Raw genomic sequence first — 12,874 nt, forward strand, 5'->3', positions numbered from 1 at the left:
CTCCCATAGGATCCTTTGCTGGTGAAGTGATGCATCTTGAGGTTCTTCACTGTGAGCTGAGTGGGGAACCATCATTACTGGTCATTACCACACAAGCATGAAATAGGTTTTTCACTTGGCCTGTCGCATGATGACCAGATCTCCAGACCTCTGAAATCCAGACCTCTGTGTTCCTAATGAGCCATCTTCTCAATGAGAGGACAGTCACTGCTGGAAAACGACCAAACTGCTGTCCTCTCAAACCCATGGGAAATCCAGCTAAAGTAAATTGGGATGTCTCTGAGTTGTTTGCCTGTCCGGTAATGGTTCAGACAGTAATGCAATGTTTGTTTTAGTTTCTTGCACAGCACACATTGAATTTTGTACATTACATTATAGTTATTAATCAACTTCTTGGTTGTTTTAAATGCTATAGTAATTTCTGAATTGTTGTGCAAGTAGCTTATATATTTTGCTAAAAAGTATTGTGTATTATCACTTTATCTAGGGCCTCTGAACACAACCTTCCACATTCTGATGTCTAACATTTCAGAGCCTTTCTCTGCTAGCTCTAGAGATCTGTAAAAATGGAGCAGGAATTCAATCAGTTAATAAAGGTCCATTCAAATACACCTTGATTGGCTTCTAAATGAATGAACAACAAAACAATCTCCATTCTCAAACCTTCACCAGTTTATTTCAGAATTTTCCCATCTTTCAGCCTTGGAGCTGCCTGGATTTCTCCCTTGGTGAGGCAGTGGTGGGCTGGCTGGGCAGATGTGGCCTGCTGTAGGCTGTGTGTGCCAGGCTAGCTTGTGATACAGATCTAATGCTGGCTGCAGTGCCGGAGGAGCTGTTCTAATGCTGCCTGCTGGCGGCAGGGAGCTGGTGGCGTGTGTGTATGTGTGTGTGCACATCAGGGAAGGAGGGCTGCCGAAGCTTTCCCACAGAGAGCCATAAACCCACTGCTGCGTTCCACTGCCGCCCATCTGCCTCCACACCACACCGAGGCACTCTGGGAGATGTGCTGCAGATCAGATGAGCCCTGCAGGGGAGGTGGGGGAGAGAAACAGGGGGGAGCAGAGAGAAGGAATTGAGTTAAAAGAGGAGGAGAGGGAGAAATACGGAATTTAATTCTGGAAGTTGTTTCCCTAAAAGCATAGACACTGGAAATATTGTTAAGGAGAAAGGCAAAATCTACTGATACAAACACCATTTTCAGAAAAAAATAATAATTGAGCGATTGACCGACTGTTATTAGCAATAAGTGTTAATGGCAACATCTTGCATGGTTTGAAGGGGCCTTCAGTGACCAAGGTAGGAGTGGCTTGTATGTATTAGAAGTTTCCACTGATGTGGAGGTGAACATTGGTTATTTTGGATAGACGCATGCTGCCATCAGGATGATATCTTATCCTGGGAAGTCCATGGTTATTTCAGCAACATCTGTATGTGGTATAGCAACATGGCTTCATAGACACAGTGTCCTTGAGTGACCTGCCTGCAGTCCAGACCTGTCTCCTATGGAGCATCATGAAGAAGAAGCAGTCATGGACTGTTTAGCAGCTGAAATCTTATATCAAGCAAGCGAATATTATCCTCAGTTCCCAAGTGATTAACAGTGGGAAATATTCCTGTCACAAACAAGATTTCCACTGATGGACAATAGATGTTATGGGCATTATGACAGATTTCAAATGTTCTGTCAACACGGCTGTGGGATAAAATTTATTTTGAGTTGAGTTGAGAGGAAGGGGTGAAGCAGAGGGACAGAGGTGATCAGAGTGTGTGTGTGTGTGTGTGTGTGTGTGTGTGTTCTCTATGTGCAGTCTCTAATATGCACATGGCTACATTAGTAGTCCATTTTTTCAATCATTTAAGATAACTTGCACACCACACACGTGCACGCACACACACACACATACACACCCACATCTCCCACCCATGTGCGCACACATGCACTCACACACTTCCTCTTAATTGATGGAATAATATAATGGCTGTGGCCTAATGTAATCTCAGCGGAGATTGAGCGCGAGCGGTTCGGATGAGGATTTCTCATCTCAAGTGTCACCGAGGGACCTCAACTTCTGCTCTCCTCCCCCTCGAGTGTCCCTCCATCCTACAATCTCATTTCCAGTCTTAATGATGCCGGAGAGCTACCAAGAACAGATTGAATCTTGCCGTCTCGCTGTTTCTTGTGCAAAAAAACACACACACACACACAAACACACAGTCACACAAACGAGGAGCTTGACAGACTCAGGTTTACTACTGTTGGGATAGGTTTGAAATGCAGACATCCTGCCCCTGCGCTGACTTAATTATGTTTTTCGGTTTTCAGATTTAATTGCATCACATATGTGAGCTATTGTTTATCAGTATAATATTACTGAGCAGATTGGCTGCAGGTGTGATCTCAGTGTATTGGGTGTCGTATGAGGAAGTGACAAAGTCATTTAGGGGATCCTTACGTGAGAATGAGACAGCATTAAAGTGTGAATTACCTTCCTGTCGATAACCGAGGACTCTATTAGCAGATTTTGCTAGAATTAAAGTGAAAATGCTAGACCCAGCTCGGTTCATCTACACCTGAGAAGGAAAGGAAAGAGCTGACTTATTAGATGTTAGCCACAGCACAGAATCTCATTCATTGTAGACTGTTCAATCTTGTGATTTTTTTTTTCTTCTTGTTAAAAGTATGTCACGTCTTGGAGAGGGGTTGTTTGTTTGTTTTATTGTTTGTTTGTTTTATATTTTTATGAGTAGGATTTTACAAGTTTTACAAGGATTTTATAAGTTTATCTCATAGGGAGGTTTTTAAAAATGTGGTGAGATTATTCACATATTTCAAAGAGAAAATATGTTCTGCCATATCAAAATGTCCATTATTTATTTATTTATTATTTTTTGCATAAAATCTTAAAAATTAAGGGTTTTTTTAATATAGAGCTTAGGGGAAAGCCTTTAGTTGTTAGAGAATTTTCACATAATGTTAAAGTACTTAATATTAAAAACAAAACAAAAAACAACCATTCATTCTGCACTTTTTTCTACCTTTTGTAGTTGGATTGGATGGATGATGGATGGATGGATGGATGTATGTATGGATGGATGGATGGATGATGGATGGATGGATGATGGATGGATGGATGGGTGGATGGATGAGTGGATGGATGGATGATGGATGGGTGGATGGATGAGTGGATGGATGGATGGGTGGATGGATGAGTGGATGGATGGATGGGTGGGTGGATGGATGATGGATGGATGGATGGGTGGATGGATGATGGATGGATGGATGGGTGGATGGATGGATGGATGGGTGGATGATGGATGGGTGGGTGGATGGATGATGGATGGATGGGTGGATGTATGTATGGATGGATGGATGGATGATGGATGGATGGATGATGGATGGATGGATGGGTGGATGGATGAGTGGATGGATGGATGATGGATGGGTGGATGGATGAGTGGATGGATGGATGGGTGGATGGATGAGTGGATGGATGGATGGGTGGGTGGATGGATGATGGATGGATGGATGGGTGGATGGATGATGGATGGATGGATGGGTGGATGGATGGATGGATGGGTGGATGATGGATGGGTGGGTGGATGGATGATGGATGGATGGGTGGATGGATGATGGATGGATGGGTGGGTGGATGGATGGATGATGGATGGATAGATGTATGTATGTATGGATGATGGATGGATGGCTGTATGGATGGATGGGCGGATGGATGATGGATGATGGATGGATGGATGGATGGATGGACGGACGGAAGGACGGATTGATTATGACATGGATTAATTCCCATGGAAAAGTAGAAGTAGTAGCCAAAAACATACCGTGAAAATGCCCATACGAAGAGCCAGATAGGACACAGACAGGTATAGAATAAAGTGATTTTTAAAAATGTAGTATGTTTAGAAAATGACGTAGCCATCAAAACTGCTCTAAACTAGGCGTTCTAATGCTAGTTCACCTTTTAAAAAAGTACTGTCTGAAAATAATCTCTACAGAAGTGGAAATCAGTATATTTTTTACATTCCAAGTTAAAATGGTGCCAAAGGAAGGAGTAATGACATAAAGAAGTGAGCGTGATAGTGTTCTCAGTAGAGAAAGCTATAAATTCTCATTTCCCCTCACTGTTTGTAACTGGAGGTTTGTTTTGTTTCAGGTGAAATGCTGTAAGTACTGGCCAGATGATACAGAGATCTACCGAGACATGAAAGTGACGCTGATAGAGACCCAGCTCCTGTCCGAGTACGTCATCAGAACATTTGCTGTGGAAAAGGTGAGATGAAAAAAAAACACACACCATCTTTAGTGAGAGCCCACTCCAGAGATGAAGTGCTGTGCCACAGCGTATACAGCCTAGCTGCTTTATGACTTTGCAGCAAATGCAACCCGACACACTCGTTTTTAATCAGATCACACATCTATCTTATATCCCTTTAGAGAAAATTCTTGGTAGACCAAAACACATCTCTGCTTTCATTAGTTTCTAATATTCTTTCAAGTTGCAAAACAGGGCAAGTACAAAGAGAGGTGAGCGTTTCAGCCTAATGCCTTTGTCATGAGGGTGAATGTGACAAAAACATGATTTCAATATTCACAAAGACCAAAGGTTTTTAGACACTTCTGCTAAGAGTCTACTTAGAAATGGAATGGGACACCGTAGCAACCACATATGAGCCTGATGTCAGGCTGAAATCCAGCCAGTGGTGAGAGGGAAATGAAGCCCATGCACTGAACTATGGAGAGTGGAACTGTATTCTGTAGAAAGATGGAACCCCAATACTTTTGGGATTAACATGTCTCTCTTTCTTTCTCTCTCTATCTTGCTGTCTGTTTATTTATTTATTCATTCATCCAAGAAATTGCCTTAAAATCTACCTGAAAACGTAACCAGTTCCATCCTGTTTTGTTTGTAGAGGGGTGCCCATGAGATTCGGGAAATCCAGCAGTTCCATTTCACTGGCTGGCCAGACCACGGTGTGCCCTACCACGCTACAGGCCTGCTGGGCTTCATCCGCAGAGTGAAGGCGAAATCACCTGCCAACGCTGGCCCTATTGTGGTCCACTGCAGGTAGTACATCACCTGGTCATTGAGGATAGATGTTTTTGGTCATTGCACCAGCAGATTGCTTTGAAACACAGAAACCACTGTCCTCCAGGTCTCATCCTGGGAGGCTATGCCATTGTGCATTTATTGTTTTCTACACTCTAATGCACTCCACTGAGCTAATGAGGGGCCTGATGATTAGGTAATGAGTTGAAGCAGGTATGTTGAAGGCAGGACAAAAGGGGATGGCACAAAACTGTTCGGTGCTGTGGACCCCAAAGGATTGGCTTTTTCCAATGAATATTTGCATAGTTTCAGGCTTGGTTCAGTTTTGAAATTTTGAGGTCAGAACTGAAATTGGATTTTAATATTTTAAGTGTCTTCTACAGAGATGAACTAAAACGGTTTAGAGAATTACAGTCCAAATCGTAATTTAAGCAGTCCTAGTTATAAAATGCTGAATACATACAGTACTGTGCAGAAGTCTAAGATAATTTTATATATTTAAACTAATGACTTCTCAGTAAGGGTGACGCTTGTATAAAGTAATACATAATCACAGTAAATACAAACAAATAATAATATAAAACAAATACAAATATAAGATAATTTTTTTTCTATGAAGTAGTAGGTGTGAGTGAGTTTTAAAAACAATGTTTTGTTCAGATTCTCCTTGATTTGCATGAATTTTTTAAATCAACAGCACACATCATTATTTATTTACCGCTAAAACTAGGTATTGGATGATAACCTCAAATAATACGGACTCCACAAAGAGAGATTTGGATAAAGTTAAACCAACACATTCAAACACAGAATATCATTCATTCATTCATTCATTATCTGTAACCCTTATCCAGTTCAGGGTCACAGTGGGTCCAGAGCCTACCTGGAATCATTGGGCGCAAGGTGGGAATACACCCTGGAGGGGGCTCCAGTCCTTCACAGGGCAACACAGACATACACACACATTCACTCACACACTCACACCTACGGACATTTTTGAGTCGCCAATCCACCTACCAACGTGTGTTTTTGGACTGTGGGAGGAAACCGGAGGCACCTGGAGGAAACCCACACAGACACAGGGAGAACACACCACACTCCTCACAGACAGTCACCCGGAGGAAACCCACGCAGACACGGGGAGAACACACCACACTCCTTACAGACAGTCACCCGGAGGAAACCCACGCAGACACAGGGAGAACACACCACACTCCTCACAGTCACCCGGAGGAAACCCACGCAGACACAGGGAGAACACACCACACTCCTCACAGACAGTCACCCGGAGGAAACCCACGCAGACACAGGGAGAACACACCACACTCCTCAGACAGTCACCCGGAGAAAACCCACGCAGACACGGGGAGAACACACCACACTCCTCACAGACAGTCACCCGGAGGAAACCCACGCAGACACAGAGAGAACACACCACACTCCTCACAGACAGTCACCCGGAGGAAACCCACGCAGACACAGAGAGAACACACCACACTCCTCACAGACAGTCACCCGGAGGAAACCCACGCAGACACAGAGAGAACACACCACACTCCTCACAGACAGTCACCCGGAGGAAACCCACGCAGACACAGGGAGAACACACCACACTCCTCACAGACAGTCACCCGGAGCAGGAATCGAACCCACAACCACCAGGCCCCTGGAGCTGTGTAACTGCGACACTTCACAGAATATCACACTGGAATAATGTTATTTGGTTTTATTCTAATGCTGGCGTTAATTGTTGTTTGTTTTTTTATCTCAGATAAATAGCTTTTTAAATGTCAGAATCTCTGGTGCCTAAAACTTTTGCACAGTGCTGTATAAACTCTTTAAAAAGGAACCAGAGGAAAATGTATAAAATCAATAACCTAAAATAATAATAAATAAAAGAAACGGCATGACTGACATCTATTTAGATACTTGTTGTTGTTAGTTACTGTGTTTCTGATTCTAAATTTTGTCAATTCACACTAATGATGCCCATGATATTTTCATAATCTGTGATTTATCCTCCATATTGCCGAGAGGGATTGAGATATGCCTCAGTCTTCAGTGTTGTTGTCCTGTTTACAGTGCCGGAGCAGGAAGAACAGGCTGTTTCATTGTGATTGACATCATGTTAGACATGGCTGAGAGAGAGGGCGTGGTGGACATCTATAATTGTGTCCGAGAGCTGCGGTCTCGTCGGGTCAACATGGTCCAGACTGAGGTACTCACTCTCATACTGACTTTCAGTTCATCTTACACAAACTTTATTCATATATCTTGCAGTGTATGCAGTGGACTGTGTAAGACAGTAGAAGTAGAACAGAATGGAGTGAGAGCAACTTACCAGAAAACAGAGAGGGATGGAAATGGTGAGGAAGAAACGGGTAAATTGACAGAGAGAGTGGCTGTGATTTAGAAGGAGCTCTACATTAGCTGAAATGTGCGAAGCACATGTGTTTATCCATTCATGGCTTGTTCCTATTTAAAACCATCCTGTTTCTTTAGCCAATCACCATTACATTCTCAGTTGCACTTCCTTCCTGTTTAAGAGCCAGTCGTCTCTTAGAGTGCGAAACAAATCGGGCGGTTAGAAGTACCATACAGGCACGGGAATAACTGAAGGCAAATATTACAGTGAGCTGGCTCATTTTTTTACAGCTTTCAGCAATTTTATGTTGCAGCGGTGCTGAAGAACTCTCTGCTTTTCTGAACACGGACCATCTGGACGGAGCCGTAGACTAGCTGAATGCACCATTTCCCTGTAATTCCGTTTAGATCACAAGCATCATTGGATTTAATGGGCAAATGTTTCATAGATGACGTCTGGATTGGGATTTGAGTAACTATGCAGCCAGTGCTTCTCTGATTCATCCTCCACAAGTTCAGTGACCTTCAAAGTGTGTGTGTGTGTGTGTGTGTGTGTGTGTGCATTTTCCCTTGCAGGTGTTTGTGCGTGTTGGCACTGCCTATCGCCCTACGGGCACTTGTTACCTTTTTATGTGCATGTTTGAACTGTCAGCGATAATTTGCCACAACAGAAAGCGATTTGTGTTGCAAATTTGATGGGAAATGCTCCCTCATTAGGAACAGAAAGTGCTCATTCGAAATACAGCACCTACATTTATTAAGTTTGCTTGTTGTGATGTTAATTGTGACTACACGGCTGCTTCTTGGTCGGTGGCATCACCAGAAAGGTCAAAGATCATTAAGCCACAATCGGAGGCGCCTAATCACAGAAGCACTGACCCCTGTGCCATGATTTAGTCAAAACTGACAAGGCCAGATTGTCTGGAAATGTCACTTCAACAGTGATTTTCATCAAAGAGCGGAATTGTATTCTCATGGATGAGTGACCGAGGTGAACATGTTCTGCCCTCGATCACAACCAGCTGACATGAGCGGGACAAATCAGAATTATTTAAGATATTGATAACATTTTACAAAATGCATGTCAGATTTGGTTTCCTTGGTAACGTTGTTGTTATGAAAATGAGTTCCCAGCCACTTTGTCTTGATGCACATTTCCAAAACCTGTAAAAACATATTTACAGCACAAGCCTCATCACTGAATTATGAAGGTCAAAAATATCATTCATTCATTATCTGTAACCCTTATCCAGTTCAGGGTCGCAGTGGGTCCAGAGCCTACCTGGAATCATTGGGCGCAAGGCCAGAATACACCCTGGAGGGGGCGCCAGTCCTTCACAGGGCAACACACACTCACACTTATGAGTCGCCAACCCACCTACCAATGTGTGTTTTTGGACTGTGCGAGGAAACCGGAGCACCCGGAAGAAACCCACGCAGACACAGGGAGAACACACCACACTCCTTACAGACAGTCACCCAGAGGAAACCCACGCAGACACAGGGAGAACACACCACACTCCTCACAGACAGTCACCCGGAGCGGGAATCGAACCTACAACCTCCAGGTCCCTGGAGCTGTGTGACTGCGACACTACCTGCTGCACCACCGTGCCGCCCTCCTGTAAAAACATAATCTGATAACTGTAGGCTAGTTGCTGATACACTGTGTGTCAGAACGTCACAGTGGATGAAATGAAAAGTAACCAACATTACAGTAATCAAATATTCATTGGAGTCAGATATTTCTACACAGACGTCCCTGACATGTTAAGAATATATTTTCTTTATGTTGTGGGAGAACAGTTCCTGTGTGTTAAATGTGACAGATGAGTTTTATCACCTTACTCATTCATTCATAATGAATTATTATTTTGTAAAGGGATGCTTTCCCCTAGGACATACCTACGAAAGTAAATGATGATATCCTTTTCAGTTTATCAACAGTATGTGGTATCATTTATCCATAAAATAAAGGTTGCCTGTATAGCCGAGGTGATTAAATGATGCTCAGTGAAACTCATTACATTGTTGTACTGATTTAACTATACTTTCCTGTCAGGAGCAGTATGTCTTCATTCATGATGCCATCCTTGAGGCGTGCCTCTGCGGAGATACTACCATTCCAGCCAATCAGCTTCGCTCTGTCTACTACGACATGAACAGATTGGATCCACAAACTAACTCAAGTCCCATCAAAGAGGAGTTCAGGGTAAGAGTCTGTTCATTTTATATATGTTTCATTTAACAAATCAGCAAGGGAAAGTAAGCACGTATTTACTCCGTCTAAAACGTGCCTTCAGTCCTGATGAAGTGTGACTGGTGTTTTCATGACCAGACCTAATGCAAGATTGTGTTTCAGAAGTGTGTGGTGTAGATGATAGGATTGGTGCTAAAATATGGGAGGTTCATGTAAATAGGGCAAACTGAGGTGAGTTGTAGGGATTTTCATGACAATTTAAGATGTGCTACAACACAAGGAGCGCATCTATTTGCAGCCTTTAAAACCCATTGCAATCTGTTAAAGTGATGAAGGCACCGGGCAGAAACATAATGCTTGCTGGAAATGCAAGGCAATTACAGTGGGTCATTGAAAAATGGCTTTGACAAATATAGTTCTAACACTGTAAAGTTTCTATAACTCATTATTCTGTGTGTGTGTGTGTGTTATAGACTCTGAACATGGTGACCCCCACTCTCCGTGTGGAGGACTGCAGCATTGCTCTGCTGCCACGAAACCACGAGAAGAACCGCTGCATGGACGTGCTCCCCCCTGACCGCTGCCTTCCCTTCCTCATCACCATTGATGGAGAGAGCAGCAACTACATCAACGCTGCACTCATGGATGTGAGACATATTATGTTTCTCATGTTTATTTGTGATATTTTTAGCGCTGGGCAATTAATCGAAATCGGCATAATCTTGTCTATATCGATATCACTTTTTTATACTTCTGTTATGTCCCCACTGTGTTTTCATGAACTGCTCTTTTAAAACCACACTGCCACTCTGTAGTCATGTGGTTCTGCCCCTATCTGCAACATGGCAGAGAACCTAAACGCAAGGCCAACCGAGCGACTTGAGCAGCTTGTACCAAAAACAGCATCTGTGGTTTAGACGAGTTGTGTTTTGACAATAATTAAGACGACAATGATCGAACTCAAATGTAAACACTGAGAAAAAATGTTTTTCAGTGACTAAAGCACAATCACACACCAAATATAAACAGTGCTCAGAAAACAGGAGAGGAACAAGCTCCCAGCAACATTAGAAAAAATATCCCATATTTAATACTGCAGCATATTTACAGCACAAGCCTCATCACGCGGACACAGGGAGAACACACCACACTCCTCACAGACAGTCACCCGGAGGAAACCCACGCAGACACAGAGAGAACACACCACACTCCTTACAGACAGTCACCCGGAGGAAACCAACGCAGACACAGGGAGAACACACCACACTCCTTACAGACAGTCAACCGGAGGAAACCCACGCAGACACAGGGAGAACACACCACACTCCTCACAGACAGTCAACCGGAGGAAACCCACGCAGACACAGAGTGAACACACCACACTCCTCACAGACAGTCAACCGGAGGAAACCCACGCAGACACAGAGAGAACACACCACACTCCTCACAGACAGTCATGACACTACCTGCTCGTTCAATAATTCGTTCTTTAATTGTAATCGTGGCAAATGTACAATTAATTGTGATACTGGTCTGCACTCATATCGCCCAGCACTAGTTATTTTTAATTAGTGAATCCAGGCTTCCACATATTACAGGATCCATTATTTCCACAAAACTCGCTTTCTGATTGTTTTTAGAAATCTGGAGGCTTATGTACCACACATCCAAAGTTTAGTCTTAGAAGCTGGTTGCGGTTCCTGCTTCTCACACATTCAAAGAGGTCCTGGTCTGTTCTAAGAACATCAGCAGCTGATTTGTCTGATTTACAAATGCTCCTCTTTTCTTTTAAGAGCAGTTACAATAAGGTATTTACCAAAAGATTAATGTTTTAATTGCTTTTAATGTTTATCTAAATGGGATATTTCAGGGATCTACCAGGCCTTGAACCGTTGTTAAAAATAACCATTTCTCAATATTATTTAATAATACATAATAAATGTATGTTTTGTTGATTTGTTTTACTTGACTTTGCATTGTGCAGATGAACGAGCACATATCTAATACCTCAGGTCTAACTCTTGAAATACAATAACTGCCGTGTGAAGTGGGAGTTAAATAAATGGGGAGTAGTCTAATGTTTGCACATTACTTAATATTGGTTACAAGTCTCACATTACAAGCTTAGAGCTTAGAGCACAGAAATTAACAGTAATGAGAATTGCCTGAAGACTATAAAGAAGGGCATTTTCTCAATTCATGGGCCACTGGGAGCTTTTACTTGAACTCATAAGGATTTTTCTTAATAATTAGTTTAATGTAAAGGCCTACTATGTGTGTATATATGGAATAGTGCACTCTGTTCTAACACTTTAAACAAGCTACTCATCTTGAAATTCCATTATCTGTTTTATCTTCTGAAATATATTGGTTTTGTGCTTCTCAGCATTCACATTTCCCATCTCTCGGACCCTTTCTTTCTCTCTGTCGTTCTCTCACAGAGTTATAAGCAGCCTTCTGCATTCATTGTTACCCAGCATCCTTTGCCAAACACAGTGAAAGATTTCTGGAGGCTAGTACTGGACTACCACTGCACATCTGTCGTCATGCTGAATGATGTGGACCCTGCCCAGGTGAGGCCTGCAGAACTAGACACATAGAAGGACACGGTCATTGAATGAATAATTAGTGGATTAGGGATGAGTTGGAGTGGCGTTTGTGATCCAGAAGTAATCCAATCAGACAACTGGCCTCACTCGGGTTCATGTGGCTGAAAGCAAACAGAACCTCGCCACATTGTTCCAACATCTAGTTCAGAAGAGCAGAACGTTGGGACATTAATCGTACGAGTCATATTCACACTATAGCAGGATTCAGAATATGAAGCTAAATGTGAAGAGATATACTGAAGTTTTGAAGTCTGGCTTCAGTATTTACTTCACGCTCTGCTGTGGGATTAAGGCCGGTTAGATGTATTTTTCTCCTGTGAGTAACTTTTAACGTAGGTTATTTACATGGAAGAGGTATTTTGATGAAAGTATTCGAACGATTCAGTCCAGACATCAAACACTGGAGAGTAATCAGACAGAGTGGTTAAAAATGAATGACTAGCAGAGATATATGAACCTTGAAGGCATGGACTCGAGTGTGTTTGCACACGGGGGAGAGTGTGTGTTTGGGCAGGAGTGTTTGTGGGCAGAGTGTGGGTGGAGAGAGAGAAAGATGCGTATTTTGTATGTGTACGTGACTCTGCATGAGAGTGCTATTGAATGTGTGCATGCCAGCGTTCTTGGAATGTGTGTGTGTG

General features: G+C 42.8%; 1 pseudogene; it reads left to right on the plus strand.

Annotated features, from left to right (window-relative positions):
- Positions 1-12,874, plus strand: part of LOC136679682 (receptor-type tyrosine-protein phosphatase mu-like) — a 252,906-nt pseudogene that overhangs the window by 234,137 nt on the left and 5,895 nt on the right.

Source organism: Hoplias malabaricus, chromosome Y (assembly GCF_029633855.1).
Source record: "Hoplias malabaricus isolate fHopMal1 chromosome Y, fHopMal1.hap1, whole genome shotgun sequence".
Taxonomy (NCBI): Eukaryota; Metazoa; Chordata; class Actinopteri; order Characiformes; family Erythrinidae; genus Hoplias; species Hoplias malabaricus.